Below are 19050 nucleotides of genomic sequence, written 5' to 3'. Positions count from 1 at the left end.
CAAGGCAAAAATAAATGTCAACCAGGTTTTAAACCAGTCCTTCATCCAATATTCTTCTTCATGAGATTGTCGAAATAACTAACTGTAGTCATGTGTCACAGAGGTTTGGAAAACAAACACCTGCTGGAGACTATGGAGCTTCTCGCCACAGTATTTCTCCTGTATGTTAGTCTGTTCCCCGCAGTATCCTTCCCTTGGCTCCTTCTCCTGCAGTTTCTCTGCAGGGATTTTTTTTTCCCACCTCATCCTCCTGGTAGCTACTTTCTGTCAGCCTTTCTCCCTTCCCCCTCTGGCTGCCTGCCTGTCTTAACTGTTCCTTTCTGAATACTTAAAACCACATTCCTGAGTTAAAAGGCAAAACTCTTCATCATTCTTTGTTGAGGGAGGGTCAGGAGAGGAAGTATTTCCATTCTTGGTTAAATTCAGGTCTTTGACTGTTGATCGGTTCTTTCCTGAAGAGGTAACAGTATTTTCTTCTTCCCGTTCACGTGCACAGTCATTGTGCTTGCGGTGGTTTTGTATCTCCTACATGACACACACAAGTGTTGATGGAAAACTGCCTTTATCAGTAAAGAACTGCCAGCTGGTGCCTGAGTGCTTAGACTGACTATTGCTCTTGAATTGAGTGCTGAAAACTTGATAATAAAACCCAAATCACAGAAGCATAAACACAGCTGCTTCTGCCTATAAAGTAAGTGGCTTACAAGGGAAAGCATAATCAGTAGAATCTAGTGTTTAGTCAATTGCATTAACAGCAGACAAATAGAAATCATATGTATTTGACAGGAGGCCATTTTAAGAAACTGTGCATTTGTTTGCTGCAAATGTGATGTGACATCTTACAAGAAATGTGATCCATTATTCATGAACTTGAAGAAAATACAAAGAACTGTCCCAAAAAAACAGAAAATTTAAATCCTGTTAAAAATATATGAGGGTTTTTCTTATTGAAATATAGTTGATGTACAATATCATTTTTTATAGGTATGAAATATTCAAAAATTTTAAAGGTTATACTCCATTTACAGTTATTATACTGGCTCTATTTTCTGTATTTATAATACATCCTTATAACTTATCTATTTTATACATAGTAATTTATATGTTAATACAAACTTAGTCCCCTACTCTTATATTGCCCCTCTCCGCTTCCTTCTCCCCATTGGTAACCACTAGTTTGCTGTCTGTGAGTCTGCTTCTTTATTGTTGTAGTCAAAAATGTGAGGATTTTATTTCTTAAATTGATTCAGAGGTTTATTGTTTGAGTGATTATAACCAGAAATTTAATGTCTCTTAAGTATGCCAGAGGTATTATTTCAGAAAACACTGTATTTGGGGAAGCTCCAAGGCTTTAAGAAACACAGTCAAAATCAGAACTTGAACTGGGTTGGAGAAGGGCCATAGCAGATAGACCCAGCAGAAGGTGGGAGATGATGAAGGAAGTTCCCTCAAAGGATGAGGGAAGGTAATCTGTGAAGGCAGCTGGACCATCAGGGGAAATCTCATGAGAGTACATGAAGGTCAGAGGTCAAGTCAGAAAGCTAAAAAAGGCCCATTGCTGGCTCACTGGTGGGGTTTTGGCCCTTGGGATCAGAACACACACACAGAAATCACTGATGAAATTGAAAAGGAATCTGGAAAGACCCCTGAACTGGGACTTGGGTACAAAGATGCTACTACTGGAGTTGGAGCTCAGGCTGGAACATGGTACCAGGACCATTTTTAGGATGTCCAGACCTAAGGTATAGTGGCTGTCATTTGTTTCTTAAATTCTACTGATTAAGGACTGTTGGGAGAGCCTGGAGCAGGGCTGAGTCTTCAGGTTCTAGGTACATTGTCATAATTACAACTTCTGTAGGGTGTGGGACTGCCAGTTGCAAAGGAGATTTTACTAATCTGGTATAACTGCAGTCATGATAAATTGTTAAAGGATAAAGGTCCAGTTTGTGAAAAACTAGTAGTGGCAAATTTCACAAGGCATTTTTGAAAGGTTTCCTAGATTTCAATTATTACAGGACTGGAAGTCCTTAAGGTATCTGTTAATAAATGATAGATAATAATAAGTAAATGTATAATAATAGATAGTAAGTGGGTAAGATGCATGGTTGTATAATTAGGAGAGATTCCCTAAAACTGTGCATGAGTCAATTGCATTTGAAACAACTGCTGGTGCTTTAAGAAACTCCCAGGCCTGCAGACAGCCTACGGAATCAGTACCTGAGAGAAAGCCTAGAAATCTGAATTTTCTCCAAAGTCCCCAACTAAAGACAGGGAACTAAAGACAACTCTCCTTAGAGCCCTGTCAAGTTTATTACTCATAACATTTCATCTGCTCCAAACAATTTGGAAGTTTGAAGACTTTATTCTCACAAATAGTTTAGGCATTCCTTTTCCAATAGTATCTTATAAAAACATAAATACATCTTCTTCTTATATTGCGATGTGTGTATCCCGGGATAGCACCTTTAGCTCAGTGCTTCCCAGAATTATCATGAATTCTAATTTAGTAAGTCTAAATTAGTGAACTCTAAATTCCAGAAAATCATCCCCTTAAAGTCCTCCTATTCCTCTGCAGTTGCACTATCCACCCCTGGGGTACATCTTCCCATGGCAACAGTGTCCTTGAACAATCCCAACTGTGTATTTTTGTGTGTGTACCTTATTCTTCACTATCTTTCTGGTCATGTGGAAGTAGTTTTGGTGTGGTGTTGATGGGAAGTGAGGAGAAGCCTTAATCCACTTTATCAGAAGGCAAGGATTCTGCGTGCAGTCAAATTATCGTTCCAGCTACAGGCGAAGACATAGGTACTTGACTTTGCCGTCCAAGTACATTTCCTACCCCTAGCCCTCTGAGCAAGTCTCTCTGTCCAGCTGACAGCTAAAAATGTTTTCTAAGTCTGTTCATGACCCCTGGTAGTCCCAGACTCCTGCGTGGGGAATCAGAAGACTGAAGTCTTGGTTTCGCCTCCAGGACTAGCCAACTGTGTGGTTTTACACAATAGCATCATTTCTCTGGGCTTTATTTCCTTCTAGTGGTAGCATCAAGGGTTTGAATCATGATTTCATTTTCTATTTGTGTAATTTGGGGCAAATTATTGAATACCTAGTGCCTCAATCTCCTCACTTATAAAGCAGAGATAATAAAAGAACCCACCTTAAAGTAGTTGTGGCAGTTTGCTCAGATGGTGCCCGAAAGTGAAAAGTGAAAGTGTCACTCACTCAGTCTTGTCTGACTGTTTGCAGCCCCATGGACTGGAGCCCGCCAGGTTCCTCTGTCCTCCGCTTTCTCCTGAAGTTTGCTCAAATTCATGTCCATTGAGTCAGTGATGCTTATCTAACCATCTCCTCCTCCTCATCCACACACACACACACACACACACACACACACACACACACACATTCTTTTTCAGATTCTTTTCCCTTATAGTTATTACAAAATATTAACTGTAGTTCCCTGTGCTATACAGTACATCCTTGTTGGTTATCAATATGTAGTTGTGTGTATATGTTAATCCAGGCTTCCCAGGTCACACAATGGTAAAGAATCCGCCTACCAATGCAGGAGATACTGGAGGTATGGGTTTGATACTTGTTCAGGAGGAGCCCTTGGAGAAGGAAATGACAACCCACTCCAGTATTTTTGCCTGGAAAAACCCATGGACAGAGGAGTCTGGCAGACTACAGTCCATGGGTTTGAAAAGAGTCAGGCACAACTGAGCATGCACGCATACATATTAACCCCACCTCTTAATTTTTCCCTCACCCCACCTTCTACGTTTCCCTTTTAGAAGCCACAAGTTTTATATGTCTATGAATCTCTTTCTATTTTATTATTAAGTTCACTTTTATCATTTTTCCTAGATTCCACATATAATCCGTATCATATGATATTTGTCTTTGTCTGGCTTACTTAGTATGATAAGTAAGTCCATCCATGTTGTTGCAAATGGATTATTTTGTTCTTTTTAATGGCTGAGTAATATTTCACTGGGCTTCCCAGGTAGCTCAGTGGTAATGAATGTGCCTGAAATGCAGGAGACATAGGTTTGATTTCAGGAAGATCCCCTGGAGATGGAAATGGCAACGAACTCCTGTATTCTTGCCTGGGAAATCCCATGGACAGAGGAGCCTGGTAGGCTACAGTCCATGGGCTCACAAAAGAGTTGGACATGATTTAATGACTAAATATTTCATTGTATATATATATATATACCACATCTTCTTTATCCATTTATCTGTTGATGGACATTTAGGTTGCTTTCATGTCTTGACTGATAAATAGTGCTACAGTGAACATTGGTGTACATGTATCTTCAAATATTGGTTTTCTCTGGATATATGCTCAGGATTCACTTACTAGTTTTTAAGTGAAATCAGGACTTTTTAAAACTAAATGTTTTTAGGAGGTTCCGCTGTGATCTTGATGCAGACAACAATTTGAGACCCACTAGCTGAAGAGGTGAGGAAGGAGTGAGACGGTGGGCCAGAAACAACCAGAGAGACTGGGCGATGGCAGGGCCATTGAGCACCAAGGCAGGACTGGCTGAGCACTGCGCCCACTCTGTAGGTTTAGTCCCTTCTTTTTCATGTGGGAATTTCCCATCTTTGGTGAGATCTAGCCTGAAAACAACAGTCAGAGAAAGTAATTATGTGGGAATTTCCACTTGATTCCCATAAAATGTAAACTAAGAATGGCTAAAAAAAAAAAAAATTAGGACAGGTATGGCTCTTAATATTGGTACCTAGTAATAGCCCAATATCCCAAGCACCAGGGCTGGTCTTTGCCTATTTCTGGTGTGGGTTGTCCACCACAGGTGGGAAATGCAAACTTTTGATTGATGTGTGAATCCTTTAGGTTGCTTCTCATATCTGATCTGCAATCATTGTGACAGGTTGACTTGGTTCATGTGGTTCAACTTCAAAGGAATATTCCACGTTTCCTTGAGATCATACTGATGCTAAAGAAAAGGTTATGTTGTGTTGTGAGAAAGCCAGCCAGACTATGTGGTCTTCTGAGATGGTTTGTTGTTTCTGTGCTGTAGTGATTATGGTCACTGGCTGTGATACAGTGAGTTTGTGATTAATAAAACATGCAAAGCCTAATGATCTGTGGCTGTCTAAGCTAAGAGAAGAGAATCATAGAACTGAGAAATGCACAACTCTCATTGTTGGTAACATGCTATAGAGCACCATAAGCATTTGTTATTTTTGTCTCCTGTCCCCACTGGCCACAGTCGACAGTTTAGAAAACTGTGGAAAGATTATCCACAAAACCCTAAAGTTAAAAAGTCCAAAGGTATAGCCTATGAAAGGTAAATGAGACCTCTACTCACATCCTGATTGCTTTCTGACCAAATTCTATGTAACACAGAGCTCCAATTTAATAAAAAAAGAGAGGTCTCATAGTGGGGGTCCTTTTTGGCAGTATTGTGGGCCAGATAGTCTGAAAAGCTACCCTACTGAAATGCACATAGATCCTGAACAACGAATATATAGTTTAAAAATGACTGAGTTTGCAAGGAAGTAAATTCTGAAGAGCAAAAGAAAAAACTGTGAGCTGAAATCAAGGTTGTAAGTAAATAAAAGCCAGCCCCATCCTGGAGCAAAGTGTGTGGGCTCAGTAGTTGCAGCTCGTTGGCTCCAGAGCACATGGGCTTCAGTAGTTGTGGCACTTGGGCTTAGTTGCTTCTTGGCATGTGGAATCTTCCTGGTCCAGGGATGTAATCCATGCCCCCTGCATTGTCAGGCAGGTTCTTAACCACTGGACCACAAGGGAAATTCAAGAAAGCAAATTCTTGTTTGTTTGAGTGAAAGTCTGCAAACACAACAAACAGTAGTTTAGATCACATGAAATTACGATAATGGGATTTTCCAATATTGACAATAAAATAGCTACAATAAAATAAAAGATAAAAAGAGGGAGGATGCAAAAAAGAATATTGGCAAACAGAATCCAATACTACATTATGAAACTAATGCATCATAACCACATGAGATTTATTTCCATGAATACAGAGTTAATTTAGCTTTTTATATTTAGTGATAGATTTACCATATTAATAGTTGGAGGTGGAGGCACACTTTTTAAAGTTTTATTGAGATATAATTAATGTGCAATAAGTAGTACATATTTTAAGTTTATAATTTAGTAAGTTTTGACATGTGTATACACTCATGAAATCAGTACCAAAGTCAGGATAATGAAGATATCCATCACCCACAAAAGTTTCCTTTTGCCATGTTGTTATCCTTTTCTCCCTTTTCCTTCTTGTGGATTCCCTCCCTCAAGTAACCTCAAGTAATCCTCATGTAACCACTGATGTATTTCCTGTCACTGTAGATTAGTTTACATTATGTGGAACTTTATGTAAGTAGAAACACAGTAGTGCTCTTAAGTTTCCTGGCTTCCACTCAGCATGATTATCTTAAGGTTCATTCACGTATGTCAGTGATTCATTCCTATTTATTTCTGAATGCTGTTCCAGTGGTTGGTTCACTTTATAAAATTAGTGGTAGGTCCTCTCTAGTGGAGTGGGTTTTACCTGCTGCAGGCTAACAGGCAATGGAAGAATAAGAAAGACCTCCACTTGCTTCTTGAGACGTGGCTCAACAGCCATATGTCTGTGTGAATTCAGAAGTACCAATAATCGTTAAGTTTGGATCATCTCCTTGGAGTGAGTAGAGCTCATACGGGAAGTGTCTGTGGCTCTAACTTGTCCTGGTCTGTGTCTGCAGTAAGCCAGGAAGAGCTGTGCTTCTAGGTGTTTCCATTGGTGGGCGTGTTGGGGGATTTTGCCACATAAGCTGGATTTTCTTCTTTATTCCTTCTCAAGAGCCAAAATGAAAAAGCTTGGTAAGTCAGCTCCGGACAGGTCCCCTCCCAACTCCATCATGGGAGCTCAGAAGGAAAGTAACCCACCTTTTTTGCTGCAGATTGTATTATAGGGTAGGAGGAAGGAGAGAAAAGAATTTTGAAATGGGTCACAATGATTGGTACCCATCTACCCACTAGCATGCTTATCCTTCCTTCTATTTCTTATAAAATGTTCATTCGGGGGGAGGAGGATACAGAACAGAAAGCAAGAAAAGCGTTCAGGAGAACTCACAACTCTTCAAAGATAAAGAAGCCTGTGGGTATGCAGCAATTTCCTCAATCATCTTTTATACTGAGTTGGCCAAAAAGTTCATTTGAACTTTGCAAACATGAAAAAACTTGATGGAACTTTTTGGTCAACCCAATACTAGGTGCAGACAGTCCCAAACAAGCCTACAGGAAGGCAGGACCAGAGAAACTGCCACAGGGCCTCAGTAAAGATTGTAGATTTGAGAGAGGGAGTCAGAACCATCCAGAGGTGAATCCAGTGATTGGCCTGTTCTGATATTCCAGGAAGCATTGAGAAACACAATGTTCCAGTGGTTGGAACAAAGCATTGAGAACATTGGCTGAGGGTCAGGACAAACTCTTAGTAGGTGTAGGAAATTACAAAGTGTGGAACAGGAGACAGGGAACCAGCATCTGACTGTTAGGAAAAGTAACTGATAGACTGATAATGGAAAAAGTAAATCAACGATTTTCAGAATTGAGACGCATATTAGCCAAAGTCATTGGCCTTGTCAGCTCTTGCAACGAACTCCCTTTCAGCACTGGTTCCTGGAAACAGTTCTCAGTTAGGCTGTCTCGGGCAAACTGGCATGGCTGCTAGGGGAATGTGGTAGTGGAAGGAAAATTTACTTTCTTAGTGATATTCCCCAAAAAGCAATTATATGCTTAAAGAGGTTTTTTTAAAAGAAGTTTTTCGAATGGTAGCTCTTCTAGTGTCTTAAAAATTATTTTATTTTTATACAGAATTCTTGCTTAGGAACAGATGTAACATATTTTTGAAAGTACAGTAGTCCTTGTTTAGCCACAGTTTTGCTTTGTATGATTTCAGTTACCCATGGTCAATCATGGTCCAAAAATATTCAGTTCAGTTCAGTCACTCAGTCATGTCCAACTTTTTGTGACGCCATGGACTGCAGCATGCCAGGCTTCCCTGCCCATCACCAAATCCCAGAGCTTGCTCAAATTCATGTTCATTCAGTTGGTGATGCCATCCAAGCATCTCATCCTCTGTCAACCCCTTTTCTTCCCACCTTCAATCTTTCCCAGCATCAGGGTCTTCTCCAGTCAGTCAGTTCTTCACATCAGGTGGCCAAAGTATTGGAGTTTCAGCATCAGTCTTTCCAATGGATATTCAGGACTGATTTCCTTTAGGATGGACTAGTTGGATCTCCTTGCAGTCCAAGAGACTCTCAAGAGTCTTCTCCAAAACCAAAGTTCAAAATCATCAATTCTTTAGCGCTCAGCTTTCTTTTTAGTCCAACTCTCACATCCATACATGACTACTGGAAAAACCATAGCTTTGACTAGGCAGACCTTTGCTGGCAAAGGAATGTCTCTGCTTTTTAATATGCTGTCTAGGTTGGTCATACTTTCCTTCCAAGGAGCAAGCATCTTTTAATTTTATGGCTGCAGTCACCATCTGCAGTGGTTTTTGAGCCCAAAAAAATCAAGTCTCTCACTGTTTCCATTGTTTCCCCATCTATTTCCCATGAAGTGGTGGGACCAGATGCCATGATCTTAGTTTCCTGAATGTTGAGCTTTAAGCTACGTTTTTCACTCTCCTCTTTCATTTTCATCAAAAGGCTCTTTAGTTCCTCTTTGCTTTCTGCCATAAGGGTGGTGTCATCAGCGTATCTGAGGTTATTGATATTTCTCCTGGCAATCTTGATTCCAGCTTGTGCTTCATCCAGCCTGGCATTTTGCATGATGTACTCTTCATATAAGTTAAATAATCAGGGTGACAATATATAGCCTTGACATACTCTTTTCCCAATTTGGAACCAATCTGTTGTTCCATGTCTGGTTCTGACTGTTGCTTCTTAACCTGCATAAAGATATCTCAGAAGGAAGGTCAGGTGGTCTGGTATTACCATCTCTTTTCCATAGTTTTTTTGTGATCCACACAGTTTTCAAAGGCTTTGGAGTAGTCAATGAAGCAAAAATAGATGTTTTTCTGGAACTCTCTTGCTTTTTGATGATCCAGAGGATGTTAGCATTTTGATCTCCGGTTCCTCTGCTTTTTCTAAATCTGGCTTGAACATATGGAAGTTCAAGGTTCACATACTGTTGAAGCCTGGCTTGGAGAATTTTGAGCATTGCTTTGCTAGTGTGTGAGATGACTGCAATAGCGTGTGAGATGAATTAAAAAAATATTACATGGGAAACTCCAGAAATAAACAAGTCATAAATTTTAAGATGCACACAGTTCTCGCTCATCAACCTGCCCCATCCCACACGGGATGTGAATCAGCCCTTTGTCTAGCATATCCTGCCCAGTAGTCATTTAGCACCATCTTGGTTATCAGATGGAATGTCACAGTATGTTAGTGCTTGTGTTCAAGTAACCTTTATTTTACTTAATAACGGCCCCAATGTACAAGTGTAGTGATGCTCGCAACTTGAATATGCCAAAGAGAAGGGAAAACGTTGTTCCTTTAATTGAAAAGATACAAGTTTTTCAACTAAAGAAAAAAAATTAGAAGTCCAATGTGCTAGCATTGCCAGTCTATATCCGATGCAGGATACAGCATGCTTGGGGCTGGTGCACGGGGATGACCCAGAGGGATGTTATGGGGAGGGAGGTGGGAGGGGGGTTCACGTTTGGGAATGCATGTACACCCGTGGTGGATTCATGTCAATGTATGGCAAAACCAATACAGTATTGTAAAGTAAAATAAAGTAAAAAGAAAAAAAAGAAAAAAAATTGTATACCAAGGTTGCAAAGACCTTTTATCTGTGATTTTGTGAAAAAGGAAAAAGGAATTCATGCTAGTTTTGTTGATGTACCTCAAACCACATGTTATGGCCGTAATGCATGTTACATGCTTTGTTAAGATGGAACAGGTATTAAATTTGTACAAAATGTTTTGAAAGAGTGATCACATTCATGTAACTTTTATTACAGTGTATAATAATTGTTCTATTAGCCATTATTACAGTGTAGTAATTATTCTATTAGCTATTATTATTAATCTCTTACTGTGCCTGATTTATAAGGTAAACTTTATCATAGATATATGTGTATAGGAAAAAATATATGGAGAGTTCAGTACTGTCTGCAGTTTCAGATATCTTCTGGGGGTCTTAGAATTTACCCCCAAGGATTAGGGGGACTACTGTAATAATCACTGTAATTTCAACATAACTATAACCCCCACCCTGAGGATCTCTTTAATGCGGATAAACAGGAGCTATATGTGTAAGTAGTCACAGCAGCAATAGTAGCCAAAAATAATTTGGCTTCTGTGTATCACAGAGGCTGTTCTGAATGCTTTCCAAATGTTAATTTATTTCTCGCAGCAGTCTTTTGAGGCAGCATCATTATTCCCATTTTATAGAATGACCCGTTTGCATGTCATTGGACTAACAACAGTTTCATTAGACTAACAGGTTTTTTTTTTTAAACCTTGCAATTTTTTACATATTTGTTTTTAATTTTGGCCGTGGTGGGTCTCCAGTGCGCTCTCAAGTTGTGGGGAATGTGGACCACGCTTCACTGCAGTGCAGCCGTCTCATGCGTGGCTTCTCTTGTTGTGGAGCACGGGCTTTAGGTGCGTACAGGCTTCAGTAGGTGCGGCACGCAGGCTCAATCGTTGTGGCGCAGGGGGGCTTAGCTGCTCCATGGCCTTTTGGATCTTCCTGGACCAGGGATTTAAAAATTTGAACTCTTTTCATCTAATGATATAAAATCAGTTATGATGATAGCCCTATTTTTTCAATGAACTTCATTAACTAGAGATGTTTGGAGGGTCATGCACTGAGAAAAGTATCTTAAGCAAAATGTACATTTAATCTCCTCTTTTGAAAAGAAGTCATTTCAACTTGCTTATGAAAGAAGTAATGTTTAATTATTCTGGACACAGAGCAGAGTGTTCGGGTGTTGTTTTTGTTTTTTAACATAACTCTCAGTGACTTCTGGTTTCTCCATTTTGGTGACAGTTTGCACTGGTTACCTAGTGCAGTTTACATTCTGTTAAGCACAGAAGATAGAATAAAAAAATTACACTTTTGAACTAATTGTTCTATAAGTTGGGTAATTCTAGAAATGAAACTGGTTCTAACCAGGTTGGCTTTTAGAAAATTTGCTGCTTTAACAGCTGTCATACTATGAAAATATCTCATTTTATTAACTATTATTTTATTAAGGAGAAATTAAGTATGAAATGTATGCTGAGTTATAAAGAGCATAGAAATGACTTCTTGGCTAAAAAATGTATGCTACCAGTCTGACTTGGGCCCAGCTGATAGCTGGAAAGGGTCAAGCATTAAATCTATATCTTCCAGCAATAATTCAGCATCATGTTCCATTTTATATAACCCATTTTCCTAAATTTCCTTCCATCCACTGCTCTTGAAAGGAGGAGTGAAGAGAGAGAGATGAAGGGCTTAGTATTCCTGTGGGACAGGTCCAAACTGAAGACAGTAATGGGAGATACTAGGGGACTGGGCCTCATAGAGAATATGATGAGAAAGATTAAATGCTTTGACAATCATGTAGTGCTGCAAAGAGCTCTTAGCAAGAGAGCTGGGCACAATCCATCTTGACTTTCCCATTCTTCAGTCTTGCTCTAGAGGAGCTCCATATTGTCCTGGCTTCTGAGAGAATCCATGCCACATCCTGCTGATTGTCACATTTTTAATACCAACCCAAATCTCTCTTCTGAACTGCAATTGCATATGACCTCACTGCCTGTTCAACACCTCCAACATGAATATCTCTGGAAGCATGGGTTGCAGCAGTGACCAAAAAAGCAAAAAAAAAAAACCACAAAAAAACAAAAAAAAACAACCTATCATCCTAGAACTTTTATTCTAGCCCATACGTAAAAATCTCCCAGAGGGGATATGGATATACCTATGGCTGATTCTTATTGATGTATGACAGAAAAACACAAAATTCTGTAAAGCAATTATCCTTCAATTTAAAAAGTAAATAAAAAAATAAAAAAAAACTTTCCAAATAGAAATCATATACCTTAAACTTGTCTAAGTCATTCAGTTGAACTGGCTAAAAATCACATCTCATTAGTTCTACATTTAAGGTGTTTTTCCTCTTCAGTGCCAACCCAATTATCCAAGAAAGCCATCATTTCTCTTCTAGGCATCTATAAAAGATTCCTAATAGTCCTCCTTCATCCACTTCTGTTCTCCCCACCATCTAAGCCAAATGGTTACTTTATTTTCCAGGAGTGGTCCTTTTAAAGTGCAGGCTGACCATAGCAGTCCCTTACTTAAAAATATTTCAAATACAATTTGAATAAAATTCAGAGCCTACCAGACTCAGCATGACCTGGCCCCAGCTTCCTCTGTAGCTTTCTCCCCTTTATGCTCTAAGTTCCGGACACAGTGACATTCTGTGAGTTCCTAACTATGCCAAAATCCTTTGCACTCTAGTGACATACTTCTTCCCTTTGTCTCTGTTAACTCCAAATTATTATCAGATCTCAGGTTAAGCATCATTTTTTTGCTAGTCTACAATTCCTGCTGACTACTTGTCCCTTTGTATGTACATTTGTAGCATTTTTTTTCATATGCTTGCCAGCATTGTAATTACTTGTGTGATGATCTGTTTAATGTCTGTCTTTACCATTAGGCTGTAAGCTCCATTAAGGTAGGAACTTCATCCATTTTTTCCACCACAGAATTTCCAGTGATAATCACAGTGGGATAGTAGGCACTCACTGAATATATGTTATATTTATTCAATATAAGGAAAGGCTTCTATAAGCCAGTATTACAACACTAATAAGAGGTTATTATGGGAAAGGAAGGAATTATACTAGAGTAATTAGAAAAACTAATTTAAATACAATGTTTATTTTCCAGATAAGAATAGTGAATTAATACAAAATGCTGCAGGGGAAAATGAGTGTTGATAGTGCATAACCGATAGGAACATGACAGATGTTGTAGCAGCTCCAGCCTGGATAGAATGAGAAGGGAAATGTCATGAAGGATGAGAAGTGACTTTTGTATTTATGAAAGGAACTGCAGACTGCATAGTGATTATAAACAGGACTTCTAGGGACCTTCCTGCACCAGGTATTTTGGAAACTATGATCTGCATTCAGATATTCAGATGTGGTGGAATACAGTTGTATGGAGAGTAGTATAAAATACTTGACTGGGGAGGGTGGGACTCTAGGCAGCTGGTATGTGGAAAAGGCAGAAAACACTGAATAGTTTCCCCGCAGGTAGATGCCCATGAAGATTTTTCAATCCAGTTTAGAGTGCATAAATATTTCATAAACTTTTGAAAAGCTTTAAGCTTGAGAGTGGTCCTGTACTGGTAGAACGTGATTGTCTCTTGCACAGATCTCCTGTTGACTTCAGATTTCAAGAGAACAGATTGGGCCAAAATTACTTGCTGTGCAGTAATGATCAGAATATTATGTTTCAAGGCTTAGAATCTTCTAAATTATTCAAAAATCTGAAAGTTTTCTTTTTCAGCCTCAAAGACATGGTTTATTTTGTTTTGGGGAAGAGAACATGTATCTATAATTCTGAGAGCTTGTTCTTTTATGAAAATAAATCAAGATAAATAGGTTTTACATTCTGGAACATGGGAAGAATGTTTCCTGTATTTTAATCCCAAAATGTTGAGTAAAACACTCAGAGTCTGCTCATTGCAAAATATTACATCAGTAGACCATGAAAGCTCTACTAACATGGAGCTCCTAGGTCAACATTAAAAACAGTTGTGAAGTTTTAAGTTGCTATTGTTAATCAGTGGCTTTTTTTCCCCCCAGAGACAACCTTGATAGTACTGCACAGTCACCTTCTTTCATTAATTAAGCTATGATAAGATCTGAATAGACTTCTGGTTTCCTATTTCCTGTAAAAGACCTAAGCTTGAACAAAGATATATTTTGTCTTTCTCTTATCTGGTATTAACAATAAACAGAACTACTTTTTCTTCCCCCCCCCCTTTTTTTTTTTTTTTAAATGTGTAACCAGGCCTGACTGGCTGGTTTTGTTGGTGAAGGGGTCATAGAGTTTATAGTGTGAAGACAGTTGGGACCTGAGGTTGGAAAGAACAGCCTACCCCTTTGCCTGGCGGGTAGCTCTGATGGTAAAAGAATCTGCCTGCAATGCAGGAAACCCAGGTTTGATTCTTGGGTTGAGAAGATCCCTTGGAAAAGGGAATGGCTACCCACTCCAGTATTCTTGCTTGCAGAACTCCTTGGACAGAGGAGCCTGGTGGGCTACAGTCCATGGGGTCACAAGAGTCAAGGACACAACTGAGAGGCTAATGCTTTCACTCCCTGCCCACCGCCACCCCCCGCACCCCACCAATCACCAACCATGGCAGAGCAGCTTGGACAGTGACTGAGGAGCGCGGTGGGAGATGTGAAATCTGGGGGCAGCAAGAGAGACAGTGATAGTGCTAGAAGGGCCGAGAGGCTGCACGAATAACCGGAGTACAAATCTCTGTCTTCTATATAAACACAGAGAGATAAGTTGTTCTCCTTTCCCTGTCTGTCCCTTGTGCTCCATGCTGCTTGCCACAGTTCTGGCTCCTTTTTCTATATGAGGGTGAAGGGAAGGAGAGGATGAGTGAGTCATCACCCGCTTGCAATCAGACCCACCTCCATCAGCTCCTAGAGCTTCCACAGTATTGCAGGATTCTCTAAGTGTCTGCTGAGTGCCAGGGTTCTTCGTCATCTGTTCCAAGATAAGCCACACGGCCAGGTCACTCATCTGTTGCACCTCGGGCATGGCCTATCTCTTCACATCTTCAAGGCTGTTGTGTTGGTGGTTCTGTAACACCATGTAGCCATGGTTACTATCAGCTACCTCCTTACCGTTGGAGTCCAGGTCTAGTGCCTTATAGCGGACATCCATGGCTTTTGTATAGTCCTTTGTTGATTCTTAGGGCAGCTACTTTCCATGGATAACCCTGGGTGAGAGTCAATTCTAACTGGATATATTTCTCGCAGTCCTTGAGTGCAGCTGAAACTCCAGGAGTTCGATGGAGCAGGCAGCTCCCTTGCTGTACAGTTTGGTGTCTCTCAGGTTCCCATTTGATGGTTTCTGGCCTGGGGATAGTCCCCTCTCTGAATATATTCATTGCCTTTGTTCTGGGTTTATGTAGTCCAGGGTTTGGTGCTCTGCCAGAGACTTGTAGAAATGGACGGCATTCTTGGGCTTTCCTTCCATGGAATAGGCTCTTCCAGTTTGAGTGTGAGGTTTGGCAATCTGTTGATAGTCTTCTCACTTGTTTAGCTGCTCTTCAAAGGCCTTCTCACAAATTTCCTTTCACTCTGGCCATCCTTTGTGAAGTACCTGGCTCCTTGATTGGTCATGTGAGTCATGTTGATGGGGTCCTGGTGTTGGCTCTGTTGTACTATTTAAGGCTGAGTCAAAGTTTTTTTTCTTTCTCTTACAGGCATGCTTCCCCAACTCTTTTTCCTTCAGTGCCTTCTTCTTCTCTGGAAGATTTTCTTCCATTGGCTCTGGCTTGGTCTCCTTTTTGGGAGAAGATGGTGGTGGTGGAGGTGTCTCAGCTTCTTTCTCCTCATCCAGACTGCCCAGATCTCCTTCGAGGAGACACTGAGGGTAGTCATGACCTACGGATCTTGCAGTTTTAGCCCGGGTCAGATGGCCTGTTGTGTGTTGCTCTATCAGTTCCTGGTATGTAGGATCCATGAGCAGTGTCCTTGTCCTGGAATCACTATCCAACTTCTGGTATAGATCAGACATGATAAAAGGATTCTTGAATTTCCTCTCTGCTGACCAGGGTTCCATATTCTGTAAACCATCTTTGAGCTGAGGATTGAGGATTATTTGCTTCATGTTTAAACTCTTCTCATTCATTTGAGTGGTGATTTTTGAATGAGTTTAAAACTCAAGAGCTACTACTTTTGGGGAATAGAGCCCTTGCCCCAGTCAGGTTTTAAGTCAACCGTTTTGTCACCATCGTTGTAAGCCTTCTGATGACCGCCTTTCTTGGTGAAGGACACTGAGCGATTGCTGGAGAGCACACGGTCTGGGGACCTGACTTACTGTTTGAGGGGAGCACTGTGGTGTATCATTCATGTTACCAGCACTCAGGGCCTCGTCACCTTTGGCTTTAGCTCATTTATCTTCTGGTTTGATCTGCTCTTGTTCTCAGCCTAGAACTTTTAAAAAGATAGTTCCTGGATACTCTGGAAAACAGTTTGACAGTTTCTTAAAGTAAACATGCAACTACTCTAACACCCAGCTGTTTATACTCTTGGGTGTTTATCCCAGAAAAAATAAAAACTTGTCCTCATGTAAAAACATGTAAATGAATGTCTATGACAGCTTTATTTGAAATAGCCAACAACTAAAAACAGATCAAACTTTCCTCAATGGGTGAATGACTAAAGAAACTGGAATTCATATCCTTGAATACTACTCAGTAATAACAAGGAAATGGATTACTGATATATGCAACAATTGGAATGAATCTCCAGGGCATTGCGATGAGTGAAAAGAGTCAATCCAAAAAGGTTAGCTACCATCTGTATGATTTCATTATACAACATTCTTGAAATGACAGAATTATACAAATTGAGGAGAACTTAGTAGTTGCCAGGGATCATGGGCAGGACAGGGAATGGTGTGGGAGGTACAGTGAGGAAGGGGATTGAGTGTGATTAAAGAAGGGCAACCTAGGGATCCTTGTCATGTTGAAAATATTCTGTGTCTTTGTTTATGCCTCCACTTGCCAATGGACATTTGGATTATTTCCAGTCCTTGGCTATGATGACTAATGTTGCTATGAATATTCATGTACAAGTCTTTATATGGACATACATTTTCATTTTCTTGGGTAGTTGTCAAAGTGTGAAATTGCTAGATAGTTGTGGTGGAGGATTAGTCACTAAATTGTGTCCAACTCTTGCAACCTCATAGACTGTAGTCCACCCACCTCCTCTGTCCATGGGATTTTGCAGGCAAAAATATTGGAGTGGGTCACCATTCCCTTCTCCAGGGGATCTTCCTGATCCAGGGATCAAACCCAAGTTTCCTGCATTGCAGGCAGATTCTTTACTGACTGAGCCACCAGGAAAGCCCCAGAGAGTTGTGAGTTAACTATAATCATAGTAAGCTAATATTTAACTTTTGAAGTGACTGCCAGTTTACCATTTTACATTCCTACCAGCAATGTATGAGGGTTCCAGATTCTTCTCATACTTGCTAACACTTCATATTGACAGTCTTTTACATTACATCACTCTGATGAGTTTGGAATGGTATCTCACTATGATTTTAATTTGTATTTCTCTAATGATAATGAGGTCTTCCCTGTAGCTCAAATGGTAAAGAGTTCTCCTGCAATGCAGGAGACCAGGGTTCGATCCCTGGGTCGAGAAGATCCTCTGGAGAAGGGAATGGCAATCCACCCCAGTATTCTTGCCTGGAAATCCCATGGACAGAGGAGACTGGTGGGCTACAGTCCGTGGGGTCGCAAACAGTTGGATGTGACTGAGCAACTTACAGTACTAATGATTAATGATATTGAGCACCCTTTCATGGGCTTATTAGCCATTCATATATTTTTCTTAGTGAAATGCTTGTCAAATCTGTTGCTGATTTTTAAATTGGGTTACTTGAATTCTTGTGATGGAGTTTTAAGTGGTTTTCTTTTCTTAAATCTATTCTGGATATCAGGCATATAACTTGCAAATGTATTCTATTAGTTTGTGACTTTTTATTAATGGTTGCTTTTTGAACACAAAAGATTTCTAAGAAATCTAACTCAGTATCACGAAGATTTTTTCCTGTTTTCTTCTAGAAGTTTCATATTTTTAGCTCATATTTCTAGATCTGTGATCCATTTTGACTTTATTTCTCTGAATGTTATAATGTGAAGATCTGAGGTTTTTATTTTTATATGGATATTCAGTTATTTTAGTACCATTTTCTGAAAAGACTTTCTTATTCCTATTGAATTCCTTGGCACTTTGTTGAAAACTGATTAACTATAAGTATAAAGGTTTATTTCTAGACTCTCTTGTTACATTTATCTATATGTCTATTCTTAAGTCAACATTGCAATGTCTTGATTATAGCTTTAGTTGGGAGTTTTGGGGAAAAAAAAGTGTAAGGTCTCTAACTGTTGTTCTTCAAAAATTTTGACTGTCCTGGGTTCTTTGTATTTCCATATAAAGTTCAGTATTGACTCACCCATTTCTACCAAAAAACTTGCTGAGTTTTTGATAAGGCTGACCTTGATTCTATAGATCAATTTGGGGAGAATTGCCATCCTAACAATGTTGAGTCTTCCAATCCATGGATATGTTATATCTCTCCTTTCAGTTAGGTCTTTACTTTCAGCAAAGTTCGTGAGATAAAGTGTATGTCTCTTTTGCTGTTTGTTCATAACTATTTTATTCTTTTTGAAGCTATTGTGAATGAAATTGTTAATTTTGTTTTCAGATTGTTCATTGTTTTCATAGATATATAATGTAATTTTGTGTATTTTATATCCTGAAAACTTGCTAAACTGATTTATTAGTTTAAGTAGTTTTTTTGATTCTATAGGGTTTTCTGCACATAACATGATGCCATGTGCAAATAATAAAGTTTTATATCTATCTTTCTTTCTAATCTACATTACCTTGGTTTCTCTTATTATTAAGTTGGCTAAATCACCAATACAACATTGAAGTAGAAGTAATGAGAGTATAGATATCCTTAACTTCCTGAATCAGGGAGAAAGCATTTGTTTTCACCAGAAAGAATTATATTAGCTATATGGTTTTTTGAGTTTTGTGAGGGTTTGTTGTGTGGAGAAACTCAAATGAACTTTTTGGCTAACCCAATATATTCTTTGTTGGATGGGATGTGGGTGGCTATATGCATCTTAATTTACCACCATCTAATTTACACATTAGATTAAATGAATTGTGTTCAATTTATCTATGTCCATGTTGATTTTATGCCTGGTTGTTCTATCCAATATTGAAAGTGGGGTG

The 19050-nt window shown here is 39.5% G+C and overlaps 1 pseudogene; it reads right to left on the bottom strand.

Annotated features, from left to right (window-relative positions):
• Window positions 1-306: 306 nt before the first annotated feature.
• Window positions 307-18263, bottom strand: LOC138439807 (stress-induced-phosphoprotein 1-like; annotated as a pseudogene).
• Window positions 18264-19050: the final 787 nt, after the last annotated feature.

Source organism: Ovis canadensis, chromosome 4 (genome assembly GCF_042477335.2).
Source record: "Ovis canadensis isolate MfBH-ARS-UI-01 breed Bighorn chromosome 4, ARS-UI_OviCan_v2, whole genome shotgun sequence".
Lineage (NCBI taxonomy): Eukaryota > Metazoa > Chordata > Mammalia > Artiodactyla > Bovidae > Ovis > Ovis canadensis.
This window is presented reverse-complemented; position numbering and strand designations above follow the sequence as displayed.